The sequence below is a fragment of the Lithobates pipiens genome, unplaced genomic scaffold (genome assembly GCF_037356315.1).
Source record: "Lithobates pipiens isolate NorthernLeopardFrog02 unplaced genomic scaffold, aLitPip1_a1.2 Scaffold_8, whole genome shotgun sequence".
Taxonomy (NCBI): Eukaryota; Metazoa; Chordata; class Amphibia; order Anura; family Ranidae; genus Lithobates; species Lithobates pipiens.
Window position 1 is genome coordinate 568,764,762 of NW_027507903.1, and position 24,561 is coordinate 568,789,322.

Here is a 24,561-nt window from a genome sequence, read left to right on the forward strand (position 1 = left end):
CAGGAAATGAAATACTATCAGGAACACAGGAACTCACAGGGCAAGCTGAAGTTCATCCAGCAACTAATGGCTCATGCACGCGCTTTGGCGTACGTATATGCGCACTGGCACATGAATTTTCACACATGAATAATATCAGGATCACAGGAACTCACAGGGGAAGCTGAAGATCATCCAGCAACTAATGGCTTATGCTGCTAGCTTTAAATAGGCCACTGGGCACCAGAAATTGTCACGCATTGTGTGCGCTTTGGCGTACGCACATGCGTACTAGCACATGAAGTTTCTCGGCCGTTCTCGCTCTTCTGCACATTTGCATTGGCAAATATCTATGTGCCAATCTTCTGCAAACCATTCTCTGACAGAGACATCATCTTTTTTTTCCACACCTTTGAAAAAGCCCTTTTGAATTCCTCGGTGCTTTGTTCTTTCTGTGTGATGAAACTAAGGGAAGCATGTCACATAGATGGAAAATGCCTCTGTTGTTCCAGGATGAGTAGACATTGTATCTTGCAAGGTCTGTTGGATGCAGAGCTAAAGATTTTAGCTGGGTGGAATATGGTGGAAGGCAAAAGAGCACTGAAAGCTTGATCTTCCGGTCAATGTTCCATCCATATGGTTTCCTACAAGACCTAAGGGATGAAGAGTAGTGTTTTTCATAGATTAAGGACCCCAAGGCTCACAAAATGGTTAGAGGGTAGTGCCCCGTGTGAGGATCGAACTCACGACCTTCAGATTATGAGACTGACGCGCTACCTACTGCGCTAACGAGGCCAATTAGTGAAAGTGATATGTGTGTCATAGCTGGCCACCATACTTGGAAGCTGATGGCGGTGGCACATCTTTTTTTCCCTTTGGTTTTCTCTATTTTTCTCAAAACAAGGCAGCTAGTTTTCCCATATGGTCTGGCGGTTAGGATTCCTGGTTTTCACCCAGGCGGCCCGGGTTCGACTCCCGGTATGGGAAATGCAAGTCCTTTTAACGACCCGCACACTCCTAGTGCTGAAACCTCAAAGCTGTTTTTCCATTGTAACCTCCAATCATTCCCTTGTTGTCAAAGTACCAAGGGTCAAAGCCAGGGATGCAGACAAGACAGGTCAAGCCGGGTCAGGACAGGAAATGAAATACTATCAGGAACACAGGAACTCACAGGGCAAGCTGAAGTTCATCCAGCAACTAATGGCTCATGCACGCGCTTTGGCGTACGTATATGCGCACTGGCACATGAATTTTCACACATGAATAATATCAGGATCACAGGAACTCACAGGGGAAGCTGAAGATCATCCAGCAACTAATGGCTTATGCTGCTAGCTTTAAATAGGCCACTGGGCACCAGAAATTGTCACGCATTGTGTGCGCTTTGGCGTACGCACATGCGTACTAGCACATGAAGTTTCTCGGCCGTTCTCGCTCTTCTGCACATTTGCATTGGCAAATATCTATGTGCCAATCTTCTGCAAACCATTCTCTGACAGAGACATCATCTTTTTTTTTCCACACCTTTGAAAAAGCCCTTTTGAATTCCTCGGTGCTTTGTTCTTTCTGTGTGATGAAACTAAGGGAAGCATGTCACATAGATGGAAAATGCCTCTGTTGTTCCAGGATGAGTAGACATTGTATCTTGCAAGGTCTGTTGGATGCAGAGCTAAAGATTTTAGCTGGGTGGAATATGGTGGAAGGCAAAAGAGCACTGAAAGCTTGATCTTCCGGTCAATTTTCCATCCATATGGTTTCCTACAAGACCTAAGGGATGAAGAGTAGTGTTTTTCATAGATTAAGGACCCCAAGGCTCACAAAATGGTTAGAGAGTAGTGCCCCGTGTGAGGATCGAACTCACAACCTTCAGATTATGAGACTGCCGCGCTACCTGCTGCGCTAACGAGGCCAATTAGTGAAAGCGATATGTGTGTCATAGCTGGCCACCATACTTGGAAGCTGATGGCGGTGGCACATCTTTTTTTCCCTTTGGTTTTCTCTATTTTTCTCAAAACAAGGCAGCTAGTTTTCCCATATGGTCTAGCGGTTAGGATTCCTGGTTTTCACCCAGGCGGCCCAGGTTCGACTCCCGGTATGGGAAATGCAAGTCCTTTTAACGACCCGCACACTGCTAGTGCTGAAACCTCAAAGCTGTTTTTCCATTGTAACCTCCAATCATTCCCTTGTTGTCAAAGTACCAAGGGTCAAAGCCAGGGATGCAGACAAGACAGGTCAAGCCGGGTCAGGACAGGAAATGAAATACTATCAGGAACACAGGAACTCACAGGGCAAGCTGAAGTTCATCCAGCAACTAATGGCTCATGCACGCGCTTTGGCGTACGTATATGCGCACTGGCACATGAATTTTCACACATGAATAATATCAGGATCACAGGAACTCACAGGGGAAGCTGAAGATCATCCAGCAACTAATGGCTTATGCTGCTAGCTTTAAATAGGCCACTGGGCACCAGAAATTGTCACGCATTGTGTGCGCTTTGGCGTACGCACATGCGTACTAGCACATGAAGTTTCTCGGCCGTTCTCGCTCTTCTGCACATTTGCATTGGCAAATATCTATGTGCCAATCTTCTGCAAACCATTCTCTGACAGAGACATCATCTTTTTTTTCCACACCTTTGAAAAAGCCCTTTTGAATTCCTCGGTGCTTTGTTCTTTCTGTGTGATGAAACTAAGGGAAGCATGTCACATAGATGGAAAATGCCTCTGTTGTTCCAGGATGAGTAGACATTGTATCTTGCAAGGTCTGTTGGATGCAGAGCTAAAGATTTTAGCTGGGTGGAATATGGTGGAAGGCAAAAGAGCACTGAAAGCTTGATCTTGCGGTCAATTTTCCATCCATATGGTTTCCTACAAGACCTAAGGGATGAAGAGTAGTGTTTTTCATAGATTAAGGACCCCAAGGCTCACAAAATGGTTAGAGAGTAGTGCCCCGTGTGAGGATCGAACTCACAACCTTCAGATTATGAGACTGACGCGCGACTTGCTGCGCTAACGAGGCCAATTAGTGAAAGTGATATGTGTGTCATAGATGGCCACCATACTTGGAAGCTGATGGCGGTGGCACATCTTTTTTTCCCTTTGGTTTTCTCTATTTTTCTCAAAACAAGGCAGCTAGTTTTCCCATATGGTCTAGCGGTTAGGATTCCTGGTTTTCACCCAGGCGGCCCGGGTTTGACTCCCGGTATGGGAAATGCAAGTCCTTTTAACGACCCGCACACTGCTAGTGCTGAAACCTCCAAGCTGTTTTTCCATTGTAACCTCCAATCATTCCCTTGTTGTCAAAGTACCAAGGGTCAAAGCCAGGGATGCAGACAAGACAGGTCAAGCCGGGTCAGGACAGGAAATGAAATACTATCAGGAACACAGGAACTCACAGGGCAAGCTGAAGTTCATCCAGCAACTAATGGCTCATGCACGCGCTTTGGCGTACGTATATGCGCACTGGCACATGAATTTTCACACATGAATAATATCAGGATCACAGGAACTCACAGGGGAAGCTGAAGATCATCCAGCAACTAATGGCTTATGCTGCTAGCTTTAAATAGGCCACTGGGCACCAGAAATTGTCACGCATTGTGTGCGCTTTGGCGTACGCACATGCGTACTAGCACATGAAGTTTCTCGGCCGTTCTCGCTCTTCTGCACATTTGCATTGGCAAATATCTATGTGCCAATCTTCTGCAAACCATTCTCTGACAGAGACATCATCTTTTTTTTCCACACCTTTGAAAAAGCCCTTTTGAATTCCTCGGTGCTTTGTTCTTTCTGTGTGATGAAACTAAGGGAAGCATGTCACATAGATGGAAAATGCCTCTGTTGTTCCAGGATGAGTAGACATTGTATCTTGCAAGGTCTGTTGGATGCAGAGCTAAAGATTTTAGCTGGGTGGAATATGGTGGAAGGCAAAAGAGCACTGAAAGCTTGATCTTCCGGTCAATTTTCCATCCATATGGTTTCCTACAAGACCTAAGGGATGAAGAGTAGTGTTTTTCATAGATTAAGGACCCCAAGGCTCACAAAACGGTTAGAGAGTAGTGCCCCGTGTGAGGATCGAACTCACAACCTTCAGATTATGAGACTGACGCGCTACCTGCTGCGCTAACGAGGCCAATTAGTGAAAGTGATATGTGTGTCATAGCTGGCCACCATACTTGGAAGCTGATGGCGGTGGCACATCTTTTTTTCCCTTTGGTTTTCTCTATTTTTCTCAAAACAAGGCAGCTAGTTTTCCCATATGGTCTAGCGGTTAGGATTCCTGGTTTTCACCCAGGCGGCCCAGGTTCGACTCCCGGTATGGGAAATGCAAGTCCTTTTAACGACCCGCACACTGCTAGTGCTGAAACCTCAAAGCTGTTTTTCCATTGTAACCTCCAATCATTCCCTTGTTGTCAAAGTACCAAGGGTCAAAGCCAGGGATGCAGACAAGACAGGTCAAGCCGGGTCAGGACAGGAAATGAAATACTATCAGGAACACAGGAACTCACAGGGCAAGCTGAAGTTCATCCAGCAACTAATGGCTCATGCACGCGCTTTGGCGTACGTATATGCGCACTGGCACATGAATTTTCACACATGAATAATATCAGGATCACAGGAACTCACAGGGGAAGCTGAAGATCATCCAGCAACTAATGGCTTATGCTGCTAGCTTTAAATAGGCCACTGGGCACCAGAAATTGTCACGCATTGTGTGCGCTTTGGCGTACGCACATGCGTACTAGCACATGAAGTTTCTCGGCCGTTCTCGCTCTTCTGCACATTTGCATTGGCAAATATCTATGTGCCAATCTTCTGCAAACCATTCTCTGACAGAGACATCATCTTTTTTTTCCACACCTTTGAAAAAGCCCTTTTGAATTCCTCGGTGCTTTGTTCTTTCTGTGTGATGAAACTAAGGGAAGCATGTCACATAGATGGAAAATGCCTCTGTTGTTCCAGGATGAGTAGACATTGTATCTTGCAAGGTCTGTTGGATGCAGAGCTAAAGATTTTAGCTGGGTGGAATATGGTGGAAGGCAAAAGAGCACTGAAAGCTTGATCTTGCGGTCAATTTTCCATCCATATGGTTTCCTACAAGACCTAAGGGATGAAGAGTAGTGTTTTTCATAGATTAAGGACCTCAAGGCTCACAAAATGGTTAGAGAGTAGTGCCCCGTGTGAGGATCGAACTCACAACCTTCAGATTATGAGACTGACGCGCGACTTGCTGCGCTAACGAGGCCAATTAATGAAAGTGATATGTGTGTCATAGATGGCCACCATACTTGGAAGCTGATGGCGGTGGCACATCTTTTTTTCCCTTTGGTTTTCTCTATTTTTCTCAAAACAAGGCAGCTAGTTTTCCCATATGGTCTAGCGGTTAGGATTCCTGGTTTTCACCCAGGCGGCCCGGGTTTGACTCCCGGTATGGGAAATGCAAGTCCTTTTAACGACCCGCACACTGCTAGTGCTGAAACCTCCAAGCTGTTTTTCCATTGTAACCTCCAATCATTCCCTTGTTGTCAAAGTACCAAGGGTCAAAGCCAGGGATGCAGACAAGACAGGTCAAGCCGGGTCAGGACAGGAAATGAAATACTATCAGGAACACAGGAACTCACAGGGCAAGCTGAAGTTCATCCAGCAACTAATGGCTCATGCACGCGCTTTGGCGTACGTATATGCGCACTGGCACATGAATTTTCACACATGAATAATATCAGGATCACAGGAACTCACAGGGGAAGCTGAAGATCATCCAGCAACTAATGGCTTATGCTGCTAGCTTTAAATAGGCCACTGGGCACCAGAAATTGTCACGCATTGTGTGCGCTTTGGCGTACGCACATGCGTACTAGCACATGAAGTTTCTCGGCCGTTCTCGCTCTTCTGCACATTTGCATTGGCAAATATCTATGTGCCAATCTTCTGCAAACCATTCTCTGACAGAGACATCATCTTTTTTTTCCACACCTTTGAAAAAGCCCTTTTGAATTCCTCTGTGCTTTGTTCTTTCTGTGTCATGAAACTAAGGGAAGCATGTCACATAGATGAAAAATGCCTCTGTTGTTCCAGGATGAGTAGACATTGTATCTTGCAAGGTCTGTTGGATGCAGAGCTAAAGATTTTAGCTGGGTGGAATATGGTGGAAGGCAAAAGAGCACTGAAAGCTTGATCTTCCGGTCAATTTTCCATCCATATGGTTTCCTACAAGACCTAAGGGATGAAGAGTAGTGTTATTCATAGATTAAGGACCCCAAGGCTCACAAAATGGTTAGAGAGTAGTGCCCCATGTGAGGATCGAACTCACGACCTTCAGATTATGAGACTGACGCGCTACCTGCTGCGCTAACGAGGCCAATTAGTGAAAGTGATATGTGTGTCATAGCTGGCCACCATACTTGGAAGCTGATGGCGGTGGCACATCTTTTTTTCCCTTTGGTTTTCTCTATTTTTCTCAAAGCAAGGCAGCTAGTTTTCCCATATGGTCTAGCGGTTAGGATACCAGGTTTTCACCCAGGCGGCCCGGGTTCGACTCCCGGTATGGGAAATGCAAGTCCTTTTAACGACCCGCACACTCCTAGTGCTGAAACCTCAAAGCTGTTTTTCCATTGTAACCTCCAATCATTCCCTTGTTGTCAAAGTACCAAGGGTCAAAGCCAGGGATGCAGACAAGACAGGTCAAGCCGGGTCAGGACAGGAAATGAAATACTATCAGGAACACAGGAACTCACAGGGCAAGCTGAAGTTCATCCAGCAACTAATGGCTCATGCACGTGCTTTGGCGTACGTATATGCGCACTGGCACATGAATTTTCACACATGAATAATATCAGGATCACCGGAACTCACAGGGGAAGCTGAGGATCATCCAGCAACTAATGGCTTATGCTGCTAGCTTTAAATAGGCCACTGGGCACCAGAAATTGTCACGCATTGTGTGCGCTTTGGCGTACGCACATGCGTACTAGCACATGAAGTTTCTCGGCCGTTCTCGCTCTTCTGCACATTTGCATTGGCAAATATCTATGTGCCAATCTTCTGCAAACCATTCTCTGACAGAGACATCATCTTTTTTTTCCACACCTTTGAAAAAGCCCTTTTGAATTCCTCGGTGCTTTGTTCTTTCTGTGTGATGAAACTAAGGGAAGCATGTCACATAGATGGAAAATGCCTCTGTTGTTCCAGGATGAGTAGACATTGTATCTTGCAAGGTCTGTTGGATGCAGAGCTAAAGATTTTAGCTGGGTGGAATATGGTGGAAGGCAAAAGAGCACTGAAAGCTTGATCTTGCGGTCAATTTTCCATCCATATGGTTTCCTACAAGACCTAAGGGATGAAGAGTAGTGTTTTTCATAGATTAAGGACCCCAAGGCTCACAAAATGGTTAAAGAGTAGTGCCCCGTGTGAGGATCGAACTCACAACCTTCAGATTATGAGACTGACGCGCTACCTGCTGCGCTAACGAGGCCAATTAGTGAAAGTGATATGTGTGTCATAGCTGGCCACCATACTTGGAAGCTGATGGCGGTGGCACATCTTTTTTTCCTTTGGTTTTCTCTATTTTTCTCAAAACAAGGCAGCTAGTTTTACCATATGGTCTAGCGGTTAGGATTCCTGGTTTTCACCCATTCGGCCCGGGTTCGACTCCCGGTATGGGAAATGCAAGTCCTTTTAACGACCCGCACACTCCTAGTGCTGAAACCTCAAAGCTGTTTTTCCATTGTAACCTCCAATCATTCCCTTGTTGTCAAAGTACCAAGGGTCAAAGCCAGGGATGCAGACAAGACAGGTCAAGCCGGGTCAGGACAGGAAATGAAATACTATCAGGAACACAGGAACTCACAGGGCAAGCTGAAGTTCATCCAGCAACTAATGGCTCATGCACGCGCTTTGGCGTACGTATATGCGCGCTGGCACATGAATTTTCACACATGAATAATATCAGGATCACAGGAACTCACAGGGGAAGCTGAAGATCATCCAGCAACTAATGGCTTATGCTGCTAGCTTTAAATAGGCCACTGGGCACCAGAAATTGTCACGCATTGTGTGCGCTTTGGCGTACGCACATGCGTACTAGCACATGAAGTTTCTCAGCCGTTCTCGCTCTTCTGCACATTTGCATTGGCAAATATCTATGTGCCAATCTTCTGCAAACCATTCTCTGACAGAGACATCATCTTTTTTTTCCACACCTTTGAAAAAGCCCTTTTGAATTCCTCGGTGCTTTGTTCTTTCTGTGTGATGAAACTAAGGGAAGCATGTCACATAGATGGAAAATGCCTCTGTTGTTCCAGGATGAGTAGACATTGTATCTTGCAAGGTCTGTTGGATGCAGAGCTAAAGATTTTAGCTGGGTGGAATATGGTGGAAGGCAAAAGAGCACTGAAAGCTTGATCTTCCGGTCAATTTTCCATCCATATGGTTTCCTACAAGACATAAGGGATGAAGAGTAGTGTTTGTCATAGATTAAGGACCCCAAGGCTCACAAAATGGTGAGAGAGTAGTGCCCCGTGTGAGGATCGAACTCACGACCTTCAGATTATGAGACTGACGCGCTTCCTGCTGCGCTAACGAGGCTAATTAGTGAAAGTGATATGTGTGTCATAGCTGGCCACCATACTTGGAAGCTGATGGCGGTGGCACATCTTTTTTTCCCTTTGGTTTTCTCTATTTTTCTCAAAACAAGGCAGCTAGTTTTCCCATATGGTCTAGCGGTTAGGATTCCTGGTTTTCACCCAGGCGGCCCGGGTTCGACTCCCGGTATGGGAAATACAAGTCCTTTTAACGACCCGCACACTCCTAGTGCTGAAACCTCAAAGCTGTTTTTCCATTGTAACCTCCAATCATTCCCTTGTTGTCAAAGTACCAAGGGTCAAAGCCAGGGATGCAGACAAGACAGGTCAAGCCGGGTCAGGACAGGAAATGAAATACTATCAGGAACACAGGAACTCACAGGGCAAGCTGAAGTTCATCCAGCAACTAATGGCTCATGCACGCGCTTTGGCGTACGTATATGCGCACTGACACATGAATAATATCAGGATCACAGGGGAAGCTGAAGATCATCCAGCAACTAATGGCTTATGCTGCTAGCTTTAAATAGGCCACTGAGCACCAGAAATTGTCACGCATTGTGTGCGCTTTGGCGTACGCACATGCGTACTAGCACATGAAGTTTCTCGGCCGTTCTCGCTCTTCTGCACATTTGCATTGGCAAATATCTATGTGCCAATCTTCTGCAAACCATTCTCTGACAGAGACATCATCTTTTTTTTCCACACCTTTGAAAAAGCCCTTTTGAATTCCTCGGTGCTTTGTTCTTTCTGTGTGATGAAACTAAGGGAAGCATGTCACATAGATGGAAAATGCCTCTGTTGTTCCAGGATGAGTAGACATTGTATCTTGCAAGGTCTGTTGGATGCAGAGCTAAAGATTTTAGCTGGGTGGAATATGGTGGAAGGCAAAAGAGCACTGAAAGCTTGATCTTCCGGTCAATTTTCCATCCATATGGTTTCCTACAAGACCTAAGGGATGAAGAGTAGTGTTTTTCATAGATTAAGGACCCCAAGGCTCACAAAACGGTTAGAGTGTAGTGCCCCGTGTGAGGATCGAACTCACGACCTTCAGATTATGAGACTGACGCGCTACCTGCTGCGCTAACGAGGCCAATTAGTGAAAGTGATATGTGTGTCATAGCTGGCCACCATACTTGGAAGCTGATGGCGGTGGCACATCTTTTTTTCCCTTTGGTTTTCTCTATTTTTCTCAAAACAAGGCAGCTAGTTTTCCCATATGGTCTAGCGGTTAGGATTCCTGGTTTTCACCCAGGCGGCCCGGGTTCGACTCCCGGTATGGGAAATGCAAGTCCTTTTAACGACCCGCACACTCCTAGTGCTGAAACCTCAAAGCTGTTTTTCCATTGTAACCTCCAATCATTCCCTTGTTGTCAAAGTACCAAGGGTCAAAGCCAGGGATGCAGACAAGACAGGTCAAGCTGGGTCAGGACAGGAAATTAAATACTATCAGGAACACAGGAACTCACAGGGCAAGCTGAAGTTCATCCAGCAACTAATGGCTCATGCACGCGCTTTGGCGTACGTATATGTGCACTGGCACATGAATTTTCACACATGAATAATATCAGGATCACAGGAACTCACAGGGGAAGCTGAAGATCATCCAGCAACTAATGGCTTATGCTGCTAGCTTTAAATAGGCCACTGGGCACCAGAAATTGTCACGCATTGTGTGCGCTTTGGCGTACGTACATGCGTACTAGCACATGAAGTTTCTCGGCCGTTCTCGCTCTTCTGCACATTTGCATTGGCAAATATCTATGTGCCAATCTTCTGCAAACCATTCTCTGACAGAGACATCATCTTTTTTTTCCACACCTTTGAAAAAGCCCTTTTGAATTCCTCGGTGCTTTGTTCTTTCTGTGTGATGAAACTAAGGGAAGCATGTCACATAGATGGAAAATGCCTCTGTTGTTCCAGGATGAGTAGACATTGTATCTTGCAAGGTCTGTTGGATGCAGAGCTAAAGATTTTAGCTGGGTGGAATATGGTGGAAGGCAAAAGAGCACTGAAAGCTTGATCTTCCGGTCAATTTTCCATCCATATGGTTTCCTACAAGACCTAAGGGATGAAGAGTAGTGTTTTTCATAGATTAAGGACCCCAAGGCTCACAAAATGGTAAGAGAGTAGTGCCCCGTGTGAGGATCGAACTCACGACCTTCAGATTATGAGACTGACACGCTACCTGCTGCGCTAACGAGGCCAATTAGTGAAAGAGATATGTGTGTCATAGCTGGCCACCATACTTGGAAGCTGATGGCGGTGGCACATCTTTTTTTCCCTTTGGTTTTCTCTATTTTTCTCAAAATAAGGCAGCTAGTTTTCCCATATGGTCTAGCGGTTAGGATTCCTGGTTTTCACCCAGGCGGCCCGGGTTCGACTCCCGGTATGGGAAATGCAAGTCCTTTTAACGACCCGCACACTCCTAGTGCTGAAACCTCAAAGCTGTTTTTCCATTGTAACCTCCAATCATTCCCTTGTTGTCAAAGTACCAAGGGTCAAAGCCAGGGATGCAGACAAGACAGGTCAAGCCGGGTCAGGACAGGAAATGAAATACTATCAGGAACACAGGAACTCACAGGGCAAGCTGAAGTTCATCCAGCAACTAATGGCTCATGCACGCGCTTTGGCGTACGTATATGCGCACTGACACATGAATAATATCAGGATCACAGGAACTCACAGGGGAAGCTGAAGATCATCCAGCAACTAATGGCTTATGCTGCTAGCTTTAAATAGGCCACTGGGCACCAGAAATTGTCACGCATTGTGTGCGCTTTGGCGTACGCACATGCGTACTAGCACATGAAGTTTCTCGGCCGTTCTCGCTCTTCTGCACATTTGCATTGGCAAATATCTATGTGCCAATCTTCTGCAAACCATTCTCTGACAGAGACATCATCTTTTTTTTCCACACCTTTGAAAAAGCCCTTTTGAATTCCTCGGTGCTTTGTTCTTTCTGTGTGATGAAACTAAGGGAAGCATGTCACATAGATGGAAAATGCCTCTGTTGTTCCAGGATGAGTAGACATTGTATCTTGCAAGGTCTGTTGGATGCAGAGCTAAAGATTTTAGCTGGGTGGAATATGGTGGAAGGCAAAAGAGCACTGAAAGCTTGATCTTCCGGTCAATGTTCCATCCATATGGTTTCCTACAAGACCTAAGGGATGAAGAGTAGTGTTTTTCATAGATTAAGGACCCCAAGGCTCACAAAATGGTTAGAGGGTAGTGCCCCGTGTGAGGATCGAACTCACGACCTTCAGATTATGAGACTGACGCGCTACCTGCTGCGCTAACGAGGCCAATTAGTGAAAGTGATATGTGTGTCATAGCTGGCCACAATACTTGGAAGCTGATGGCGGTGGCACATCTTTTTTTCCCTTTGGTTTTCTCTATTTTTCTCAAAACAAGGTAGCTAGTTTTCCCATATGGTCTGGCGGTTAGGATTCCTGGTTTTCACCCAGGCGCCCCGGGTTCGACTCCCGGTATGGGAAATGCAAGTCCTTTTAACGACCCGCACACTCCTAGTGCTGAAACCTCAAAGCTGTTTTTCCATTGTAACCTCCAATCATTCCCTTGTTGTCAAAGTACCAAGGGTCAAAGCCAGGGATGCATACAAGACAGGTCAAGCCGGGTCAGGACAGGAAATGAAATACTATCAGGAACACAGGAACTCACAGGGCAAGCTGAAGTTCATCCAGCAACTAATGGCTCATGCACGCGCTTTGGCGTACGTATATGCGCACTGGCACATGAATTTTCACACATGAATAATATCAGGATCACAGGAACTCACAGGGGAAGCTGAAGATCATCCAGCAACTAATGGCTTATGCTGCTAGCTTTAAATAGGCCACTGGGCACCAGAAATTGTCACGCATTGTGTGCGCTTTGGCGTACGCACATGCGTACTAGCACATGAAGTTTCTCGGCCGTTCTCGCTCTTCTGCACATTTGCATTGGCAAATATCTATGTGCCAATCTTCTGCAAACCATTCTCTGACAGAGACATCATCTTTTTTTTCCACACCTTTGAAAAAGCCCTTTTGAATTCCTCGGTGCTTTGTTCTTTCTGTGTGATGAAACTAAGGGAAGCATGTCACATAGATGGAAAATGCCTCTGTTGTTCCAGGATGAGTAGACATTGTATCTTGCAAGGTCTGTTGGATGCAGAGCTAAAGATTTTAGCTGGGTGGAATATGGTGGAAGGCAAAAGAGCACTGAAAGCTTGATCTTCCGGTCAATTTTCCATCCATATGGTTTCCTACAAGACCTAAGGGATGAAGAGTAGTGTTTTTCATAGATTAAGGACCCCAAGGTTTACAAAATGGTTAGAGAGTAGTGCCCCGTGTGAGGATCGAACTCACGACCTTCAGATTATGAGACTGACGCGCTACCTGCTGCCTTTAACGAGGCCAATTAGTGAAAGTGATACGTGTGTCATAGCTGGCCACCATACTTGGAAGCTGATGGCGGTGGCACATCTTTTTTTCCCTTTGGTTTTCTCTATTTTTCTCAAAACAAGGCAGCTAGTTTTCCCATATGGTCTAGCGGTTAGGATGCCTGGTTTTCACCCAGGCGGCCCGGGTTCGACTCCCGGTATGGGAAATGCAAGTCCTTTTAACGACCCGCACACTCCTAGTGCTGAAACCTCAAAGCTGTTTTTCCATTGTAACCTCCAATCATTCCCTTGTTGTCAAAGTACCAAGGGTCAAAGCCAGGGATGCAGACAAGACAGGTCAAGCCGGGTCAGGACAGGAAATGAAATACTATCAGGAACACAGGAACTCACAGGGCAAGCTGAAGTTCATCCAGCAACTAATGGCTCATGCACGCGCTTTGGCGTACGTATATGCGCACTGGCACATGAATTTTCACACATGAATAATATCAGGATCACAGGAACTCACAGGGGAAGCTGAAGATCATCCAGCAACTAATGGCTTATGCTGCTAGCTTTAAATAGGCCACTGGGCACCAGAAATTGTCACGCATTGTGTGCGCTTTGGCGTACGCACATGCGTACTAGCACATGAAGTTTCTCGGCCGTTCTCGCTCTTCTGCACATTTGCATTGGCAAATATCTATGTGCCAATCTTCTGCAAACCATTCTCTGACAGAGACATCATCTTTTTTTTCCACACCTTTGAAAAAGCCCTTTTGAATTCCTCGGTGCTTTGTTCTTTCTGTGTGATGAAACTAAGGGAAGCATGTCACATAGATGGAAAATGCCTCTGTTGTTCCAGGATGAGTAGACATTGTATCTTGCAAGGTCTGTTGGATGCAGAGCTAAAGATTTTAGCTGGGTGGAATATGGTGGAAGGCAAAAGAGCACTGAAAGCTTGATCTTCCGGTCAATGTTCCATCCATATGGTTTCCTACAAGACCTAAGGGATGAAGAGTAGTGTTTTTCATAGATTAAGGACCCCAAGGCTCACAAAATGGTTAGAGGGTAGTGCCCCGTGTGAGGATCGAACTCACGACCTTCAGATTATGAGACTGACGCGCTACCTACTGCGCTAACGAGGCCAATTAGTGAAAGTGATATGTGTGTCATAGCTGGCCACCATACTTGGAAGCTGATGGCGGTGGCACATCTTTTTTTCCCTTTGGTTTTCTCTATTTTTCTCAAAACAAGGCAGCTAGTTTTCCCATATGGTCTGGCGGTTAGGATTCCTGGTTTTCACCCAGGCGGCCCGGGTTCGACTCCCGGTATGGGAAATGCAAGTCCTTTTAACGACCCGCACACTCCTAGTGCTGAAACCTCAAAGCTGTTTTTCCATTGTAACCTCCAATCATTCCCTTGTTGTCAAAGTACCAAGGGTCAAAGCCAGGGATGCAGACAAGACAGGTCAAGCCGGGTCAGGACAGGAAATGAAATACTATCAGGAACACAGGAACTCACAGGGCAAGCTGAAGTTCATCCAGCAACTAATGGCTCATGCACGCGCTTTGGCGTACGTATATGCGCACTGGCACATGAATTTTCACACATGAATAATATCAGGATCACAGGAACTCACAGGGGAAGCTGAAGATCATCCAGCAACTAATGGCTTATGCTGCTAGCTTTAAATAGGCCACTGGGCACCAGAAATTGTCACGCATTGTGTGCGCTTTGGCGTACGCACATGCGTACTAGCACATGAAGTTTCTCGGCCGTTCTCGCTCTTCTGCACATTTGCATTGGCAAATATCTATGTGCCAATCTTCTGCAAACCATTCTCTGACAGAGACATCATCTTTTTTTTTCCACACCTTTGAAAAAGCCCTTTTGAATTCCTCGGTGCTTTGTTCTTTCTGTGTGATGAAACTAAGGGAAGCATGTCACATAGATGGAAAATGCCTCTGTTGTTCCAGGATGAGTAGACATTGTATCTTGCAAGGTCTGTTGGATGCAGAGCTAAAGATTTTAGCTGGGTGGAATATGGTGGAAGGCAAAAGAGCACTGAAAGCTTGATCTTCCGGTCAATTTTCCATCCATATGGTTTCCTACAAGACCTAAGGGATGAAGAGTAGTGTTTTTCATAGATTAAGGACCCCAAGGCTCACAAAATGGTTAGAGAGTAGTGCCCCGTGTGAGGATCGAACTCACAACCTTCAGATTATGAGACTGACGCGCGACTTGCTGCGCTAACGAGGCCAATTAGTGAAAGTGATATGTGTGTCATAGATGGCCACCATACTTGGAAGCTGATGGCGGTGGCACATCTTTTTTTCCCTTTGGTTTTCTCTATTTTTCTCAAAACAAGGCAGCTAGTTTTCCCATATGGTCTAGCGGTTAGGATTCCTGGTTTTCACCCAGGCGGCCCGGGTTTGACTCCCGGTATGGGAAATGCAAGTCCTTTTAACGACCCGCACACTGCTAGTGCTGAAACCTCCAAGCTGTTTTTCCATTGTAACCTCCAATCATTCCCTTGTTGTCAAAGTACCAAGGGTCAAAGCCAGGGATGCAGACAAGACAGGTCAAGCCGGGTCAGGACAGGAAATGAAATACTATCAGGAACACAGGAACTCACAGGGCAAGCTGAAGTTCATCCAGCAACTAATGGCTCATGCACGCGCTTTGGCGTACGTATATGCGCACTGGCACATGAATTTTCACACATGAATAATATCAGGATCACAGGAACTCACAGGGGAAGCTGAAGATCATCCAGCAACTAATGGCTTATGCTGCTAGCTTTAAATAGGCCACTGGGCACCAGAAATTGTCACGCATTGTGTGCGCTTTGGCGTACGCACATGCGTACTAGCACATGAAGTTTCTCGGCCGTTCTCGCTCTTCTGCACATTTGCATTGGCAAATATCTATGTGCCAATCTTCTGCAAACCATTCTCTGACAGAGACATCATCTTTTTTTTCCACACCTTTGAAAAAGCCCTTTTGAATTCCTCGGTGCTTTGTTCTTTCTGTGTGATGAAACTAAGGGAAGCATGTCACATAGATGGAAAATGCCTCTGTTGTTCCAGGATGAGTAGACATTGTATCTTGCAAGGTCTGTTGGATGCAGAGCTAAAGATTTTAGCTGGGTGGAATATGGTGGAAGGCAAAAGAGCACTGAAAGCTTGATCTTCCGGTCAATTTTCCATCCATATGGTTTCCTACAAGACCTAAGGGATGAAGAGTAGTGTTTTTCATAGATTAAGGACCCCAAGGCTCACAAAACGGTTAGAGAGTAGTGCCCCGTGTGAGGATCGAACTCACAACCTTCAGATTATGAGACTGACGCGCTACCTGCTGCGCTAACGAGGCCAATTAGTGAAAGTGATATGTGTGTCATAGCTGGCCACCATACTTGGAAGCTGATGGCGGTGGCACATCTTTTTTTCCCTTTGGTTTTCTCTATTTTTCTCAAAACAAGGCAGCTAGTTTTCCCATATGGTCTAGCGGTTAGGATTCCTGGTTTTCACCCAGGCGGCCCAGGTTCGACTCCCGGTATGGGAAATGCAAGTCCTTTTAACGACCCGCACACTGCTAGTGCTGAAACCTCAAAGCTGTTTTTCCATTGTAACCTCCAATCATTCCCTTGTTGTCAAAGTACCAAGGGTCAAAGCCAGGGATGCAGACAAGACAGGTCAAGCCGGGTCAGGACAGGAAATGAAATACTATCAGGAACACAGGAACTCACAGGGCAAGCTGAAGTTCATCCAGCAACTAATGGCTCATGCACGCGCTTTGGCGTACGTATATGCGCACTGGCACATGAATTTTCACACATGAATAATATCAGGATCACAGGAACTCACAGGGGAAGCTGAAGATCATCCAGCAACTAATGGCTTATGCTGCTAGCTTTAAATAGGCCACTGGGCACCAGAAATTGTCACGCATTGTGTGCGCTTTGGCGTACGCACATGCGTACTAGCACATGAAGTTTCTCGGCCGTTCTCGCTCTTCTGCACATTTGCATTGGCAAATATCTATGTGCCAATCTTCTGCAAACCATTCTCTGACAGAGACATCATCTTTTTTTTCCACACCTTTGAAAAAGCCCTTTTGAATTCCTCGGTGCTTTGTTCTTTCTGTGTGATGAAACTAAGGGAAGCATGTCACATAGATGGAAAATGCCTCTGTTGTTCCAGGATGAGTAGACATTGTATCTTGCAAGGTCTGTTGGATGCAGAGCTAAAGATTTTAGCTGGGTGGAATATGGTGGAAGGCAAAAGAGCACTGAAAGCTTGATCTTGCGGTCAATTTTCCATCCATATGGTTTCCTACAAGACCTAAGGGATGAAGAGTAGTGTTTTTCATAGATTAAGGACCTCAAGGCTCACAAAATGGTTAGCGAGTAGTGCCCCGTGTGAGGATCGAACTCACAACCTTCAGATTATGAGACTGACGCGCGACTTGCTGCGCTAACGAGGCCAATTAATGAAAGTGATATGTGTGTCATAGATGGCCACCATACTTGGAAGCTGATGGCGGTGGCACATCTTTTTTTCCCTTTGGTTTTCTCTATTTTTCTCAAAACAAGGCAGCTAGTTTTCCCATATGGTCTAGCGGTTAGGATTCCTGGTTTTCACCCAGGCGGCCCGGGTTTGACTCCCGGTATGGGAAATGCAAGTCCTTTTAACGACCCGCACACTGCTAGTGCTGAAACCTCCAAGCTGTTTTTCCATTGTAACCTCCAATCATTCCCTTGTTGTCAAAGTACCAAGGGTCAAAGCCAGGGATGCAGACAAGACAGGTCAAGCCGGGTCAGGACAGGAAATGAAATACTATCAGGAACACAGGAACTCACAGGGCAAGCTGAAGTTCATCCAGCAACTAATGGCTCATGCACGCGCTTTGGCGTACGTATATGCGCACTGGCACATGAATTTTCACACATGAATAATATCAGGATCACAGGAACTCACAGGGGAAGCTGAAGATCATCCAGCAACTAATGGCTTATGCTGCTAGCTTTAAATAGGCCACTGGGCACCAGAAATTGTCACGCATTGTGTGCGCTTTGGCGTACGCACATGCGTACTAGCACATGAAGTTTCTCGGCCGTTCTCGCTCTTCTGCACATTTGCATTGGCAAATATCTATGTGCCAATCTTCTGCAAACCATTCTCTGACAGAGACATCATCTTTTTTTTCCACACCTTTGAAAAAGCCCTTTTGAATTCCTCTGTGCTTTGTTCTTTCTGTGTCATGAAACTAAGGGAAGCATGTCACATAGATGAAAAATGCCTCTGTTGTTCCAGGATGAGTAGACATTGTATCTTGCAAGGTCTGTTGGATGCAGAGCTAAAGATTTTAGCTGGGTGGAATATGGTGGAAGGCAAAAGAGCACTGAAAGCTTGATCTTCCGGTCAATTTTCCATCCATATGGTTTCCTACAAGACCTAAGGGATGAAGAGTAGTGTTATTCATAGATTAAGGACCCCAAGGCTCACAAAATGGTTAGAGAGTAGTGCCCCATGTGAGGATCGAACTCACGACCTTCAGATTATGAGACTGACGCGCTACCTGCTGCGCTAACGAGGCCAATTAGTGAAAGTGATATGTGTGTCATAGCTGGCCACCATACTTGGAAGCTGATGGCGGTGGCACATCTTTTTTTCCCTTTGGTTTTCTCTATTTTTCTCAAAGCAAGGCAGCTAGTTTTCCCATATGGTCTAGCGGTTAGGATACCAGGTTTTCACCCAGGCGGCCCGGGTTCGACTCCCGGTATGGGAAATGCAAGTCCTTTTAACGACCCGCACACTCCTAGTGCTGAAACCTCAAAGCTGTTTTTCCATTGTAACCTCCAATCATTCCCTTGTTGTCAAAGTACCAAGGGTCAAAGCCAGGGATGCAGACAAGACAGGTCAAGCCGGGTCAGGACAGGAAATGAAATACTATCAGGAACACAGGAACTCACAGGGCAAGCTGAAGTTCATCCAGCAACTAATGGCTCATGCACGTGCTTTGGCGTACGTATATGCGCACTGGCACATGAATTTTCACACATGAATAATATCAGGATCACCGGAACTCACAGGGGAAGCTGAGGATCATCCAGCAACTAATGGCTTATGCTGCTAGCTTTAAATAGGCCACTGGGCACCAGAAATTGTCACGCATTGTGTGCGCTTTGGCGTACGCACATGCGTACTAGCACATGAAGTTTCTCGGCCGTTCTCGCTCTTCTGCACATTTGCATTGGCAAATATCTATGTGCCAATCTTCTGCAAACCATTCTCTGACAGAGACATCATCTTTTTTTTCCACACCTTTGAAAAAGCCCTTTTGAATTCCTCGGTGCTTTGTTCTTTCTGTGTGATGAAACTAAGGGAAGCATGTCACATAGATGGAAAATGCCTCTGTTGTTCCAGGATGAGTAGACATTGTATCTTGCAAGGTCTGTTGGATGCAGAGCTAAAGATTTTAGCTGGGTGGAATATGGTGGAAGGCAAAAGAGCACTGAAAGCTTGATCTTGCGGTCAATTTTCCATCCATATGGTTTCCTACAAGACCTAAGGGATGAAGAGTAGTGTTTTTCATAGATTAAGGACCCCAAGGCTCACAAAATGGTTAAAGAGTAGTGCCCCGTGTGAGGATCGAACTCACAACCTTCAGATTATGAGACTGACGCGCTACCTGCTGCGCTAACGAGGCCAATTAGTGAAAGTGATATGTGTGTCATAGCTGGCCACCATACTTGGAAGCTGATGGCGGTGGCACATCTTTTTTTCCTTTGGTTTTCTCTATTTTTCTCAAAACAAGGCAGCTAGTTTTACCATATGGTCTAGCGGTTAGGATTCCTGGTTTTCACCCATTCGGCCCGGGTTCGACTCCCGGTATGGGAAATGCAAGTCCTTTTAACGACCCGCACACTCCTAGTGCTGAAACCTCAAAGCTGTTTTTCCATTGTAACCTCCAATCATTCCCTTGTTGTCAAAGTACCAAGGGTCAAAGCCAGGGATGCAGACAAGACAGGTCAAGCCGGGTCAGGACAGGAAATGAAATACTATCAGGAACACAGGAACTCACAGGGCAAGCTGAAGTTCATCCAGCAACTAATGGCTCATGCACGCGCTTTGGCGTACGTATATGCGCGCTGGCACATGAATTTTCACACATGAATAATATCAGGATCACAGGAACTCACAGGGGAAGCTGAAGATCATCCAGCAACTAATGGCTTATGCTGCTAGCTTTAAATAGGCCACTGGGCACCAGAAATTGTCACGCATTGTGTGCGCTTTGGCGTACGCACATGCGTACTAGCACATGAAGTTTCTCAGCCGTTCTCGCTCTTCTGCACATTTGCATTGGCAAATATCTATGTGCCAATCTTCTGCAAACCATTCTCTGACAGAGACATCATCTTTTTTTTCCACACCTTTGAAAAAGCCCTTTTGAATTCCTCGGTGCTTTGTTCTTTCTGTGTGATGAAACTAAGGGAAGCATGTCACATAGATGGAAAATGCCTCTGTTGTTCCAGGATGAGTAGACATTGTATCTTGCAAGGTCTGTTGGATGCAGAGCTAAAGATTTTAGCTGGGTGGAATATGGTGGAAGGCAAAAGAGCACTGAAAGCTTGATCTTCCGGTCAATTTTCCATCCATATGGTTTCCTACAAGACATAAGGGATGAAGAGTAGTGTTTGTCATAGATTAAGGACCCCAAGGCTCACAAAATGGTGAGAGAGTAGTGCCCCGTGTGAGGATCGAACTCACGACCTTCAGATTATGAGACTGACGCGCTTCCTGCTGCGCTAACGAGGCTAATTAGTGAAAGTGATATGTGTGTCATAGCTGGCCACCATACTTGGAAGCTGATGGCGGTGGCACATCTTTTTTTCCCTTTGGTTTTCTCTATTTTTCTCAAAACAAGGCAGCTAGTTTTCCCATATGGTCTAGCGGTTAGGATTCCTGGTTTTCACCCAGGCGGCCCGGGTTCGACTCCCGGTATGGGAAATACAAGTCCTTTTAACGACCCGCACACTCCTAGTGCTGAAACCTCAAAGCTGTTTTTCCATTGTAACCTCCAATCATTCCCTTGTTGTCAAAGTACCAAGGGTCAAAGCCAGGGATGCAGACAAGACAGGTCAAGCCGGGTCAGGACAGGAAATGAAATACTATCAGGAACACAGGAACTCACAGGGCAAGCTGAAGTTCATCCAGCAACTAATGGCTCATGCACGCGCTTTGGCGTACGTATATGCGCACTGACACATGAATAATATCAGGATCACAGGGGAAGCTGAAGATCATCCAGCAACTAATGGCTTATGCTGCTAGCTTTAAATAGGCCACTGAGCACCAGAAATTGTCACGCATTGTGTGCGCTTTGGCGTACGCACATGCGTACTAGCACATGAAGTTTCTCGGCCGTTCTCGCTCTTCTGCACATTTGCATTGGCAAATATCTATGTGCCAATCTTCTGCAAACCATTCTCTGACAGAGACATCATCTTTTTTTTCCACACCTTTGAAAAAGCCCTTTTGAATTCCTCGGTGCTTTGTTCTTTCTGTGTGATGAAACTAAGGGAAGCATGTCACATAGATGGAAAATGCCTCTGTTGTTCCAGGATGAGTAGACATTGTATCTTGCAAGGTCTGTTGGATGCAGAGCTAAAGATTTTAGCTGGGTGGAATATGGTGGAAGGCAAAAGAGCACTGAAAGCTTGATCTTCCGGTCAATTTTCCATCCATATGGTTTCCTACAAGACCTAAGGGATGAAGAGTAGTGTTTTTCATAGATTAAGGACCCCAAGGCTCACAAAACGGTTAGAGTGTAGTGCCCCGTGTGAGGATCGAACTCACGACCTTCAGATTATGAGACTGACGCGCTACCTGCTGCGCTAACGAGGCCAATTAGTGAAAGTGATATGTGTGTCATAGCTGGCCACCATACTTGGAAGCTGATGGCGGTGGCACATCTTTTTTTCCCTTTGGTTTTCTCTATTTTTCTCAAAACAAGGCAGCTAGTTTTCCCATATGGTCTAGCGGTTAGGATTCCTGGTTTTCACCCAGGCGGCCCGGGTTCGACTCCCGGTATGGGAAATGCAAGTCCTTTTAACGACCCGCACACTCCTAGTGCTGAAACCTCAAAGCTGTTTTTCCATTGTAACCTCCAATCATTCCCTTGTTGTCAAAGTACCAAGGGTCAAAGCCAGGGATGCAGACAAGACAGGTCAAGCTGGGTCAGGACAGGAAATTAAATACTATCAGGAACACAGGAACTCACAGGGCAAGCTGAAGTTCATCCAGCAACTAATGGCTCATGCACGCGCTTTGGCGTACGTATATGTGCACTGGCACATGAATTTTCACACATGAATAATATCAGGATCACAGGAACTCACAGGGGAAGCTGAAGATCATCCAGCAACTAATGGCTTATGCTGCTAGCTTTAAATAGGCCACTGGGCACCAGAAATTGTCACGCATTGTGTGCGCTTTGGCGTACGTACATGCGTACTAGCACATGAAGTTTCTCGGCCGTTCTCGCTCTTCTGCACATTTGCATTGGCAAATATCTATGTGCCAATCTTCTGCAAACCATTCTCTGACAGAGACATCATCTTTTTTTTCCACACCTTTGAAAAAGCCCTTTTGAATTCCTCGGTGCTTTGTTCTTTCTGTGTGATGAAACTAAGGGAAGCATGTCACATAGATGGAAAATGCCTCTGTTGTTCCAGGATGAGTAGACATTGTATCTTGCAAGGTCTGTTGGATGCAGAGCTAAAGATTTTAGCTGGGTGGAATATGGTGGAAGGCAAAAGAGCACTGAAAGCTTGATCTTCCGGTCAATTTTCCATCCATATGGTTTCCTACAAGACCTAAGGGATGAAGAGTAGTGTTTTTCATAGATTAAGGACCCCAAGGCTCACAAAATGGTAAGAGAGTAGTGCCCCGTGTGAGGATCGAACTCACGACCTTCAGATTATGAGACTGACACGCTACCTGCTGCGCTAACGAGGCCAATTAGTGAAAGAGATATGTGTGTCATAGCTGGCCACCATACTTGGAAGCTGATGGCGGTGGCACATCTTTTTTTCCCTTTGGTTTTCTCTATTTTTCTCAAAATAAGGCAGCTAGTTTTCCCATATGGTCTAGCGGTTAGGATTCCTGGTTTTCACCCAGGCGGCCCGGGTTCGACTCCCGGTATGGGAAATGCAAGTCCTTTTAACGACCCGCACACTCCTAGTGCTGAAACCTCAAAGCTGTTTTTCCATTGTAACCTCCAATCATTCCCTTGTTGTCAAAGTACCAAGGGTCAAAGCCAGGGATGCAGACAAGACAGGTCAAGCCGGGTCAGGACAGGAAATGAAATACTATCAGGAACACAGGAACTCACAGGGCAAGCTGAAGTTCATCCAGCAACTAATGGCTCATGCACGCGCTTTGGCGTACGTATATGCGCACTGACACATGAATAATATCAGGATCACAGGAACTCACAGGGGAAGCTGAAGATCATCCAGCAACTAATGGCTTATGCTGCTAGCTTTAAATAGGCCACTGGGCACCAGAAATTGTCACGCATTGTGTGCGCTTTGGCGTACGCACATGCGTACTAGCACATGAAGTTTCTCGGCCGTTCTCGCTCTTCTGCACATTTGCATTGGCAAATATCTATGTGCCAATCTTCTGCAAACCATTCTCTGACAGAGACATCATCTTTTTTTTCCACACCTTTGAAAAAGCCCTTTTGAATTCCTCGGTGCTTTGTTCTTTCTGTGTGATGAAACTAAGGGAAGCATGTCACATAGATGGAAAATGCCTCTGTTGTTCCAGGATGAGTAGACATTGTATCTTGCAAGGTCTGTTGGATGCAGAGCTAAAGATTTTTGCTGGGTGGAATATGGTGGAAGGCAAAAGAGCACTGAAAGCTTGATCTTCCGGTCAATTTTCCATCCATATGGTTTCCTACAAGACCTAAGGGATGAAGAGTAGTGTTTTTCTTTCAATAATTTTTATTAAGGTTTTCAAAAGAAGAATACAAAACAAGCTATAGATAGCACCCCCCCTTTTAAAAAATCAGGGAGTGCATATTAACATACCAGTGTTTAACAGGCGTGACATAGAATAGAAAACAATCACAATTACATTAACATTGTAATGGTAGTGACAATCCAGAAAGGCATCTATGAGGAATATGCATTAAAGAAGACTCAGGCTAAAACCTGTATCTGACAGGAAGATGGCATGCTGGGGGGAGGCCGTACCCCACCCCAAGGGGAGCACACTGTGGGGACGGCCTCACTCTCCAACCCCATCTCCGAATGGCCCGCAAGAGCCAGTTCCTCAATGGGCTGTCTATCTCTTAAATCAAGCATATAAATGAACCCAAGGACAGTCGACTAATCAATCGCTGTGTGTAGGAGACAGAGAGGAACCTACACCTGTAGCAGGAATGCTGAACTGAAAGTCCTAGGCGAACTTGGTGCGAGCGCGCGGAAACCTGGCCGTGCCAGGGGGCTTCTGCCTGCTGTCGCATCTGGATACAAAAAATCAAAACACTGGAACAAACCATCGGAACCAGAGAGAGAGGGAAAAGAAATAGGAT

General features: G+C 45.8%; 9 non-coding genes across 9 annotated transcripts; 7 read left to right on the forward strand and 2 right to left on the reverse strand.

Annotated features, from left to right (window-relative positions):
• Positions 1-701: 701 nt before the first annotated feature.
• TRNAM-CAU (transfer RNA methionine (anticodon CAU)) lies at positions 702-774 on the reverse strand. Its single transcript has one exon. It is a non-coding gene; the product is annotated as a tRNA-Met (tRNA).
• A 7,911-nt stretch (positions 775-8,685) lies between these two features.
• On the forward strand, positions 8,686-8,757 carry TRNAE-UUC (transfer RNA glutamic acid (anticodon UUC)). The gene has a single exon. It is a non-coding gene; the product is annotated as a tRNA-Glu (tRNA).
• A 1,017-nt stretch (positions 8,758-9,774) lies between these two features.
• TRNAE-UUC (transfer RNA glutamic acid (anticodon UUC)) lies at positions 9,775-9,846 on the forward strand. The gene has a single exon. It is a non-coding gene; the product is annotated as a tRNA-Glu (tRNA).
• A 1,041-nt stretch (positions 9,847-10,887) lies between these two features.
• On the forward strand, positions 10,888-10,959 carry TRNAE-UUC (transfer RNA glutamic acid (anticodon UUC)). Its single transcript has one exon. It is a non-coding gene; the product is annotated as a tRNA-Glu (tRNA).
• A 2,141-nt stretch (positions 10,960-13,100) lies between these two features.
• On the forward strand, positions 13,101-13,172 carry TRNAE-UUC (transfer RNA glutamic acid (anticodon UUC)). The gene has a single exon. It is a non-coding gene; the product is annotated as a tRNA-Glu (tRNA).
• Positions 13,173-14,020: 848 nt separating this feature from the next.
• On the reverse strand, positions 14,021-14,093 carry TRNAM-CAU (transfer RNA methionine (anticodon CAU)). Its single transcript has one exon. It is a non-coding gene; the product is annotated as a tRNA-Met (tRNA).
• Positions 14,094-20,891: 6,798 nt separating this feature from the next.
• Positions 20,892-20,963, forward strand: TRNAE-UUC (transfer RNA glutamic acid (anticodon UUC)). The gene has a single exon. It is a non-coding gene; the product is annotated as a tRNA-Glu (tRNA).
• Positions 20,964-21,980: 1,017 nt separating this feature from the next.
• TRNAE-UUC (transfer RNA glutamic acid (anticodon UUC)) lies at positions 21,981-22,052 on the forward strand. Its single transcript has one exon. It is a non-coding gene; the product is annotated as a tRNA-Glu (tRNA).
• A 1,041-nt stretch (positions 22,053-23,093) lies between these two features.
• Positions 23,094-23,165, forward strand: TRNAE-UUC (transfer RNA glutamic acid (anticodon UUC)). The gene has a single exon. It is a non-coding gene; the product is annotated as a tRNA-Glu (tRNA).
• The last annotated feature ends 1,396 nt before the right edge of the window (positions 23,166-24,561 follow it).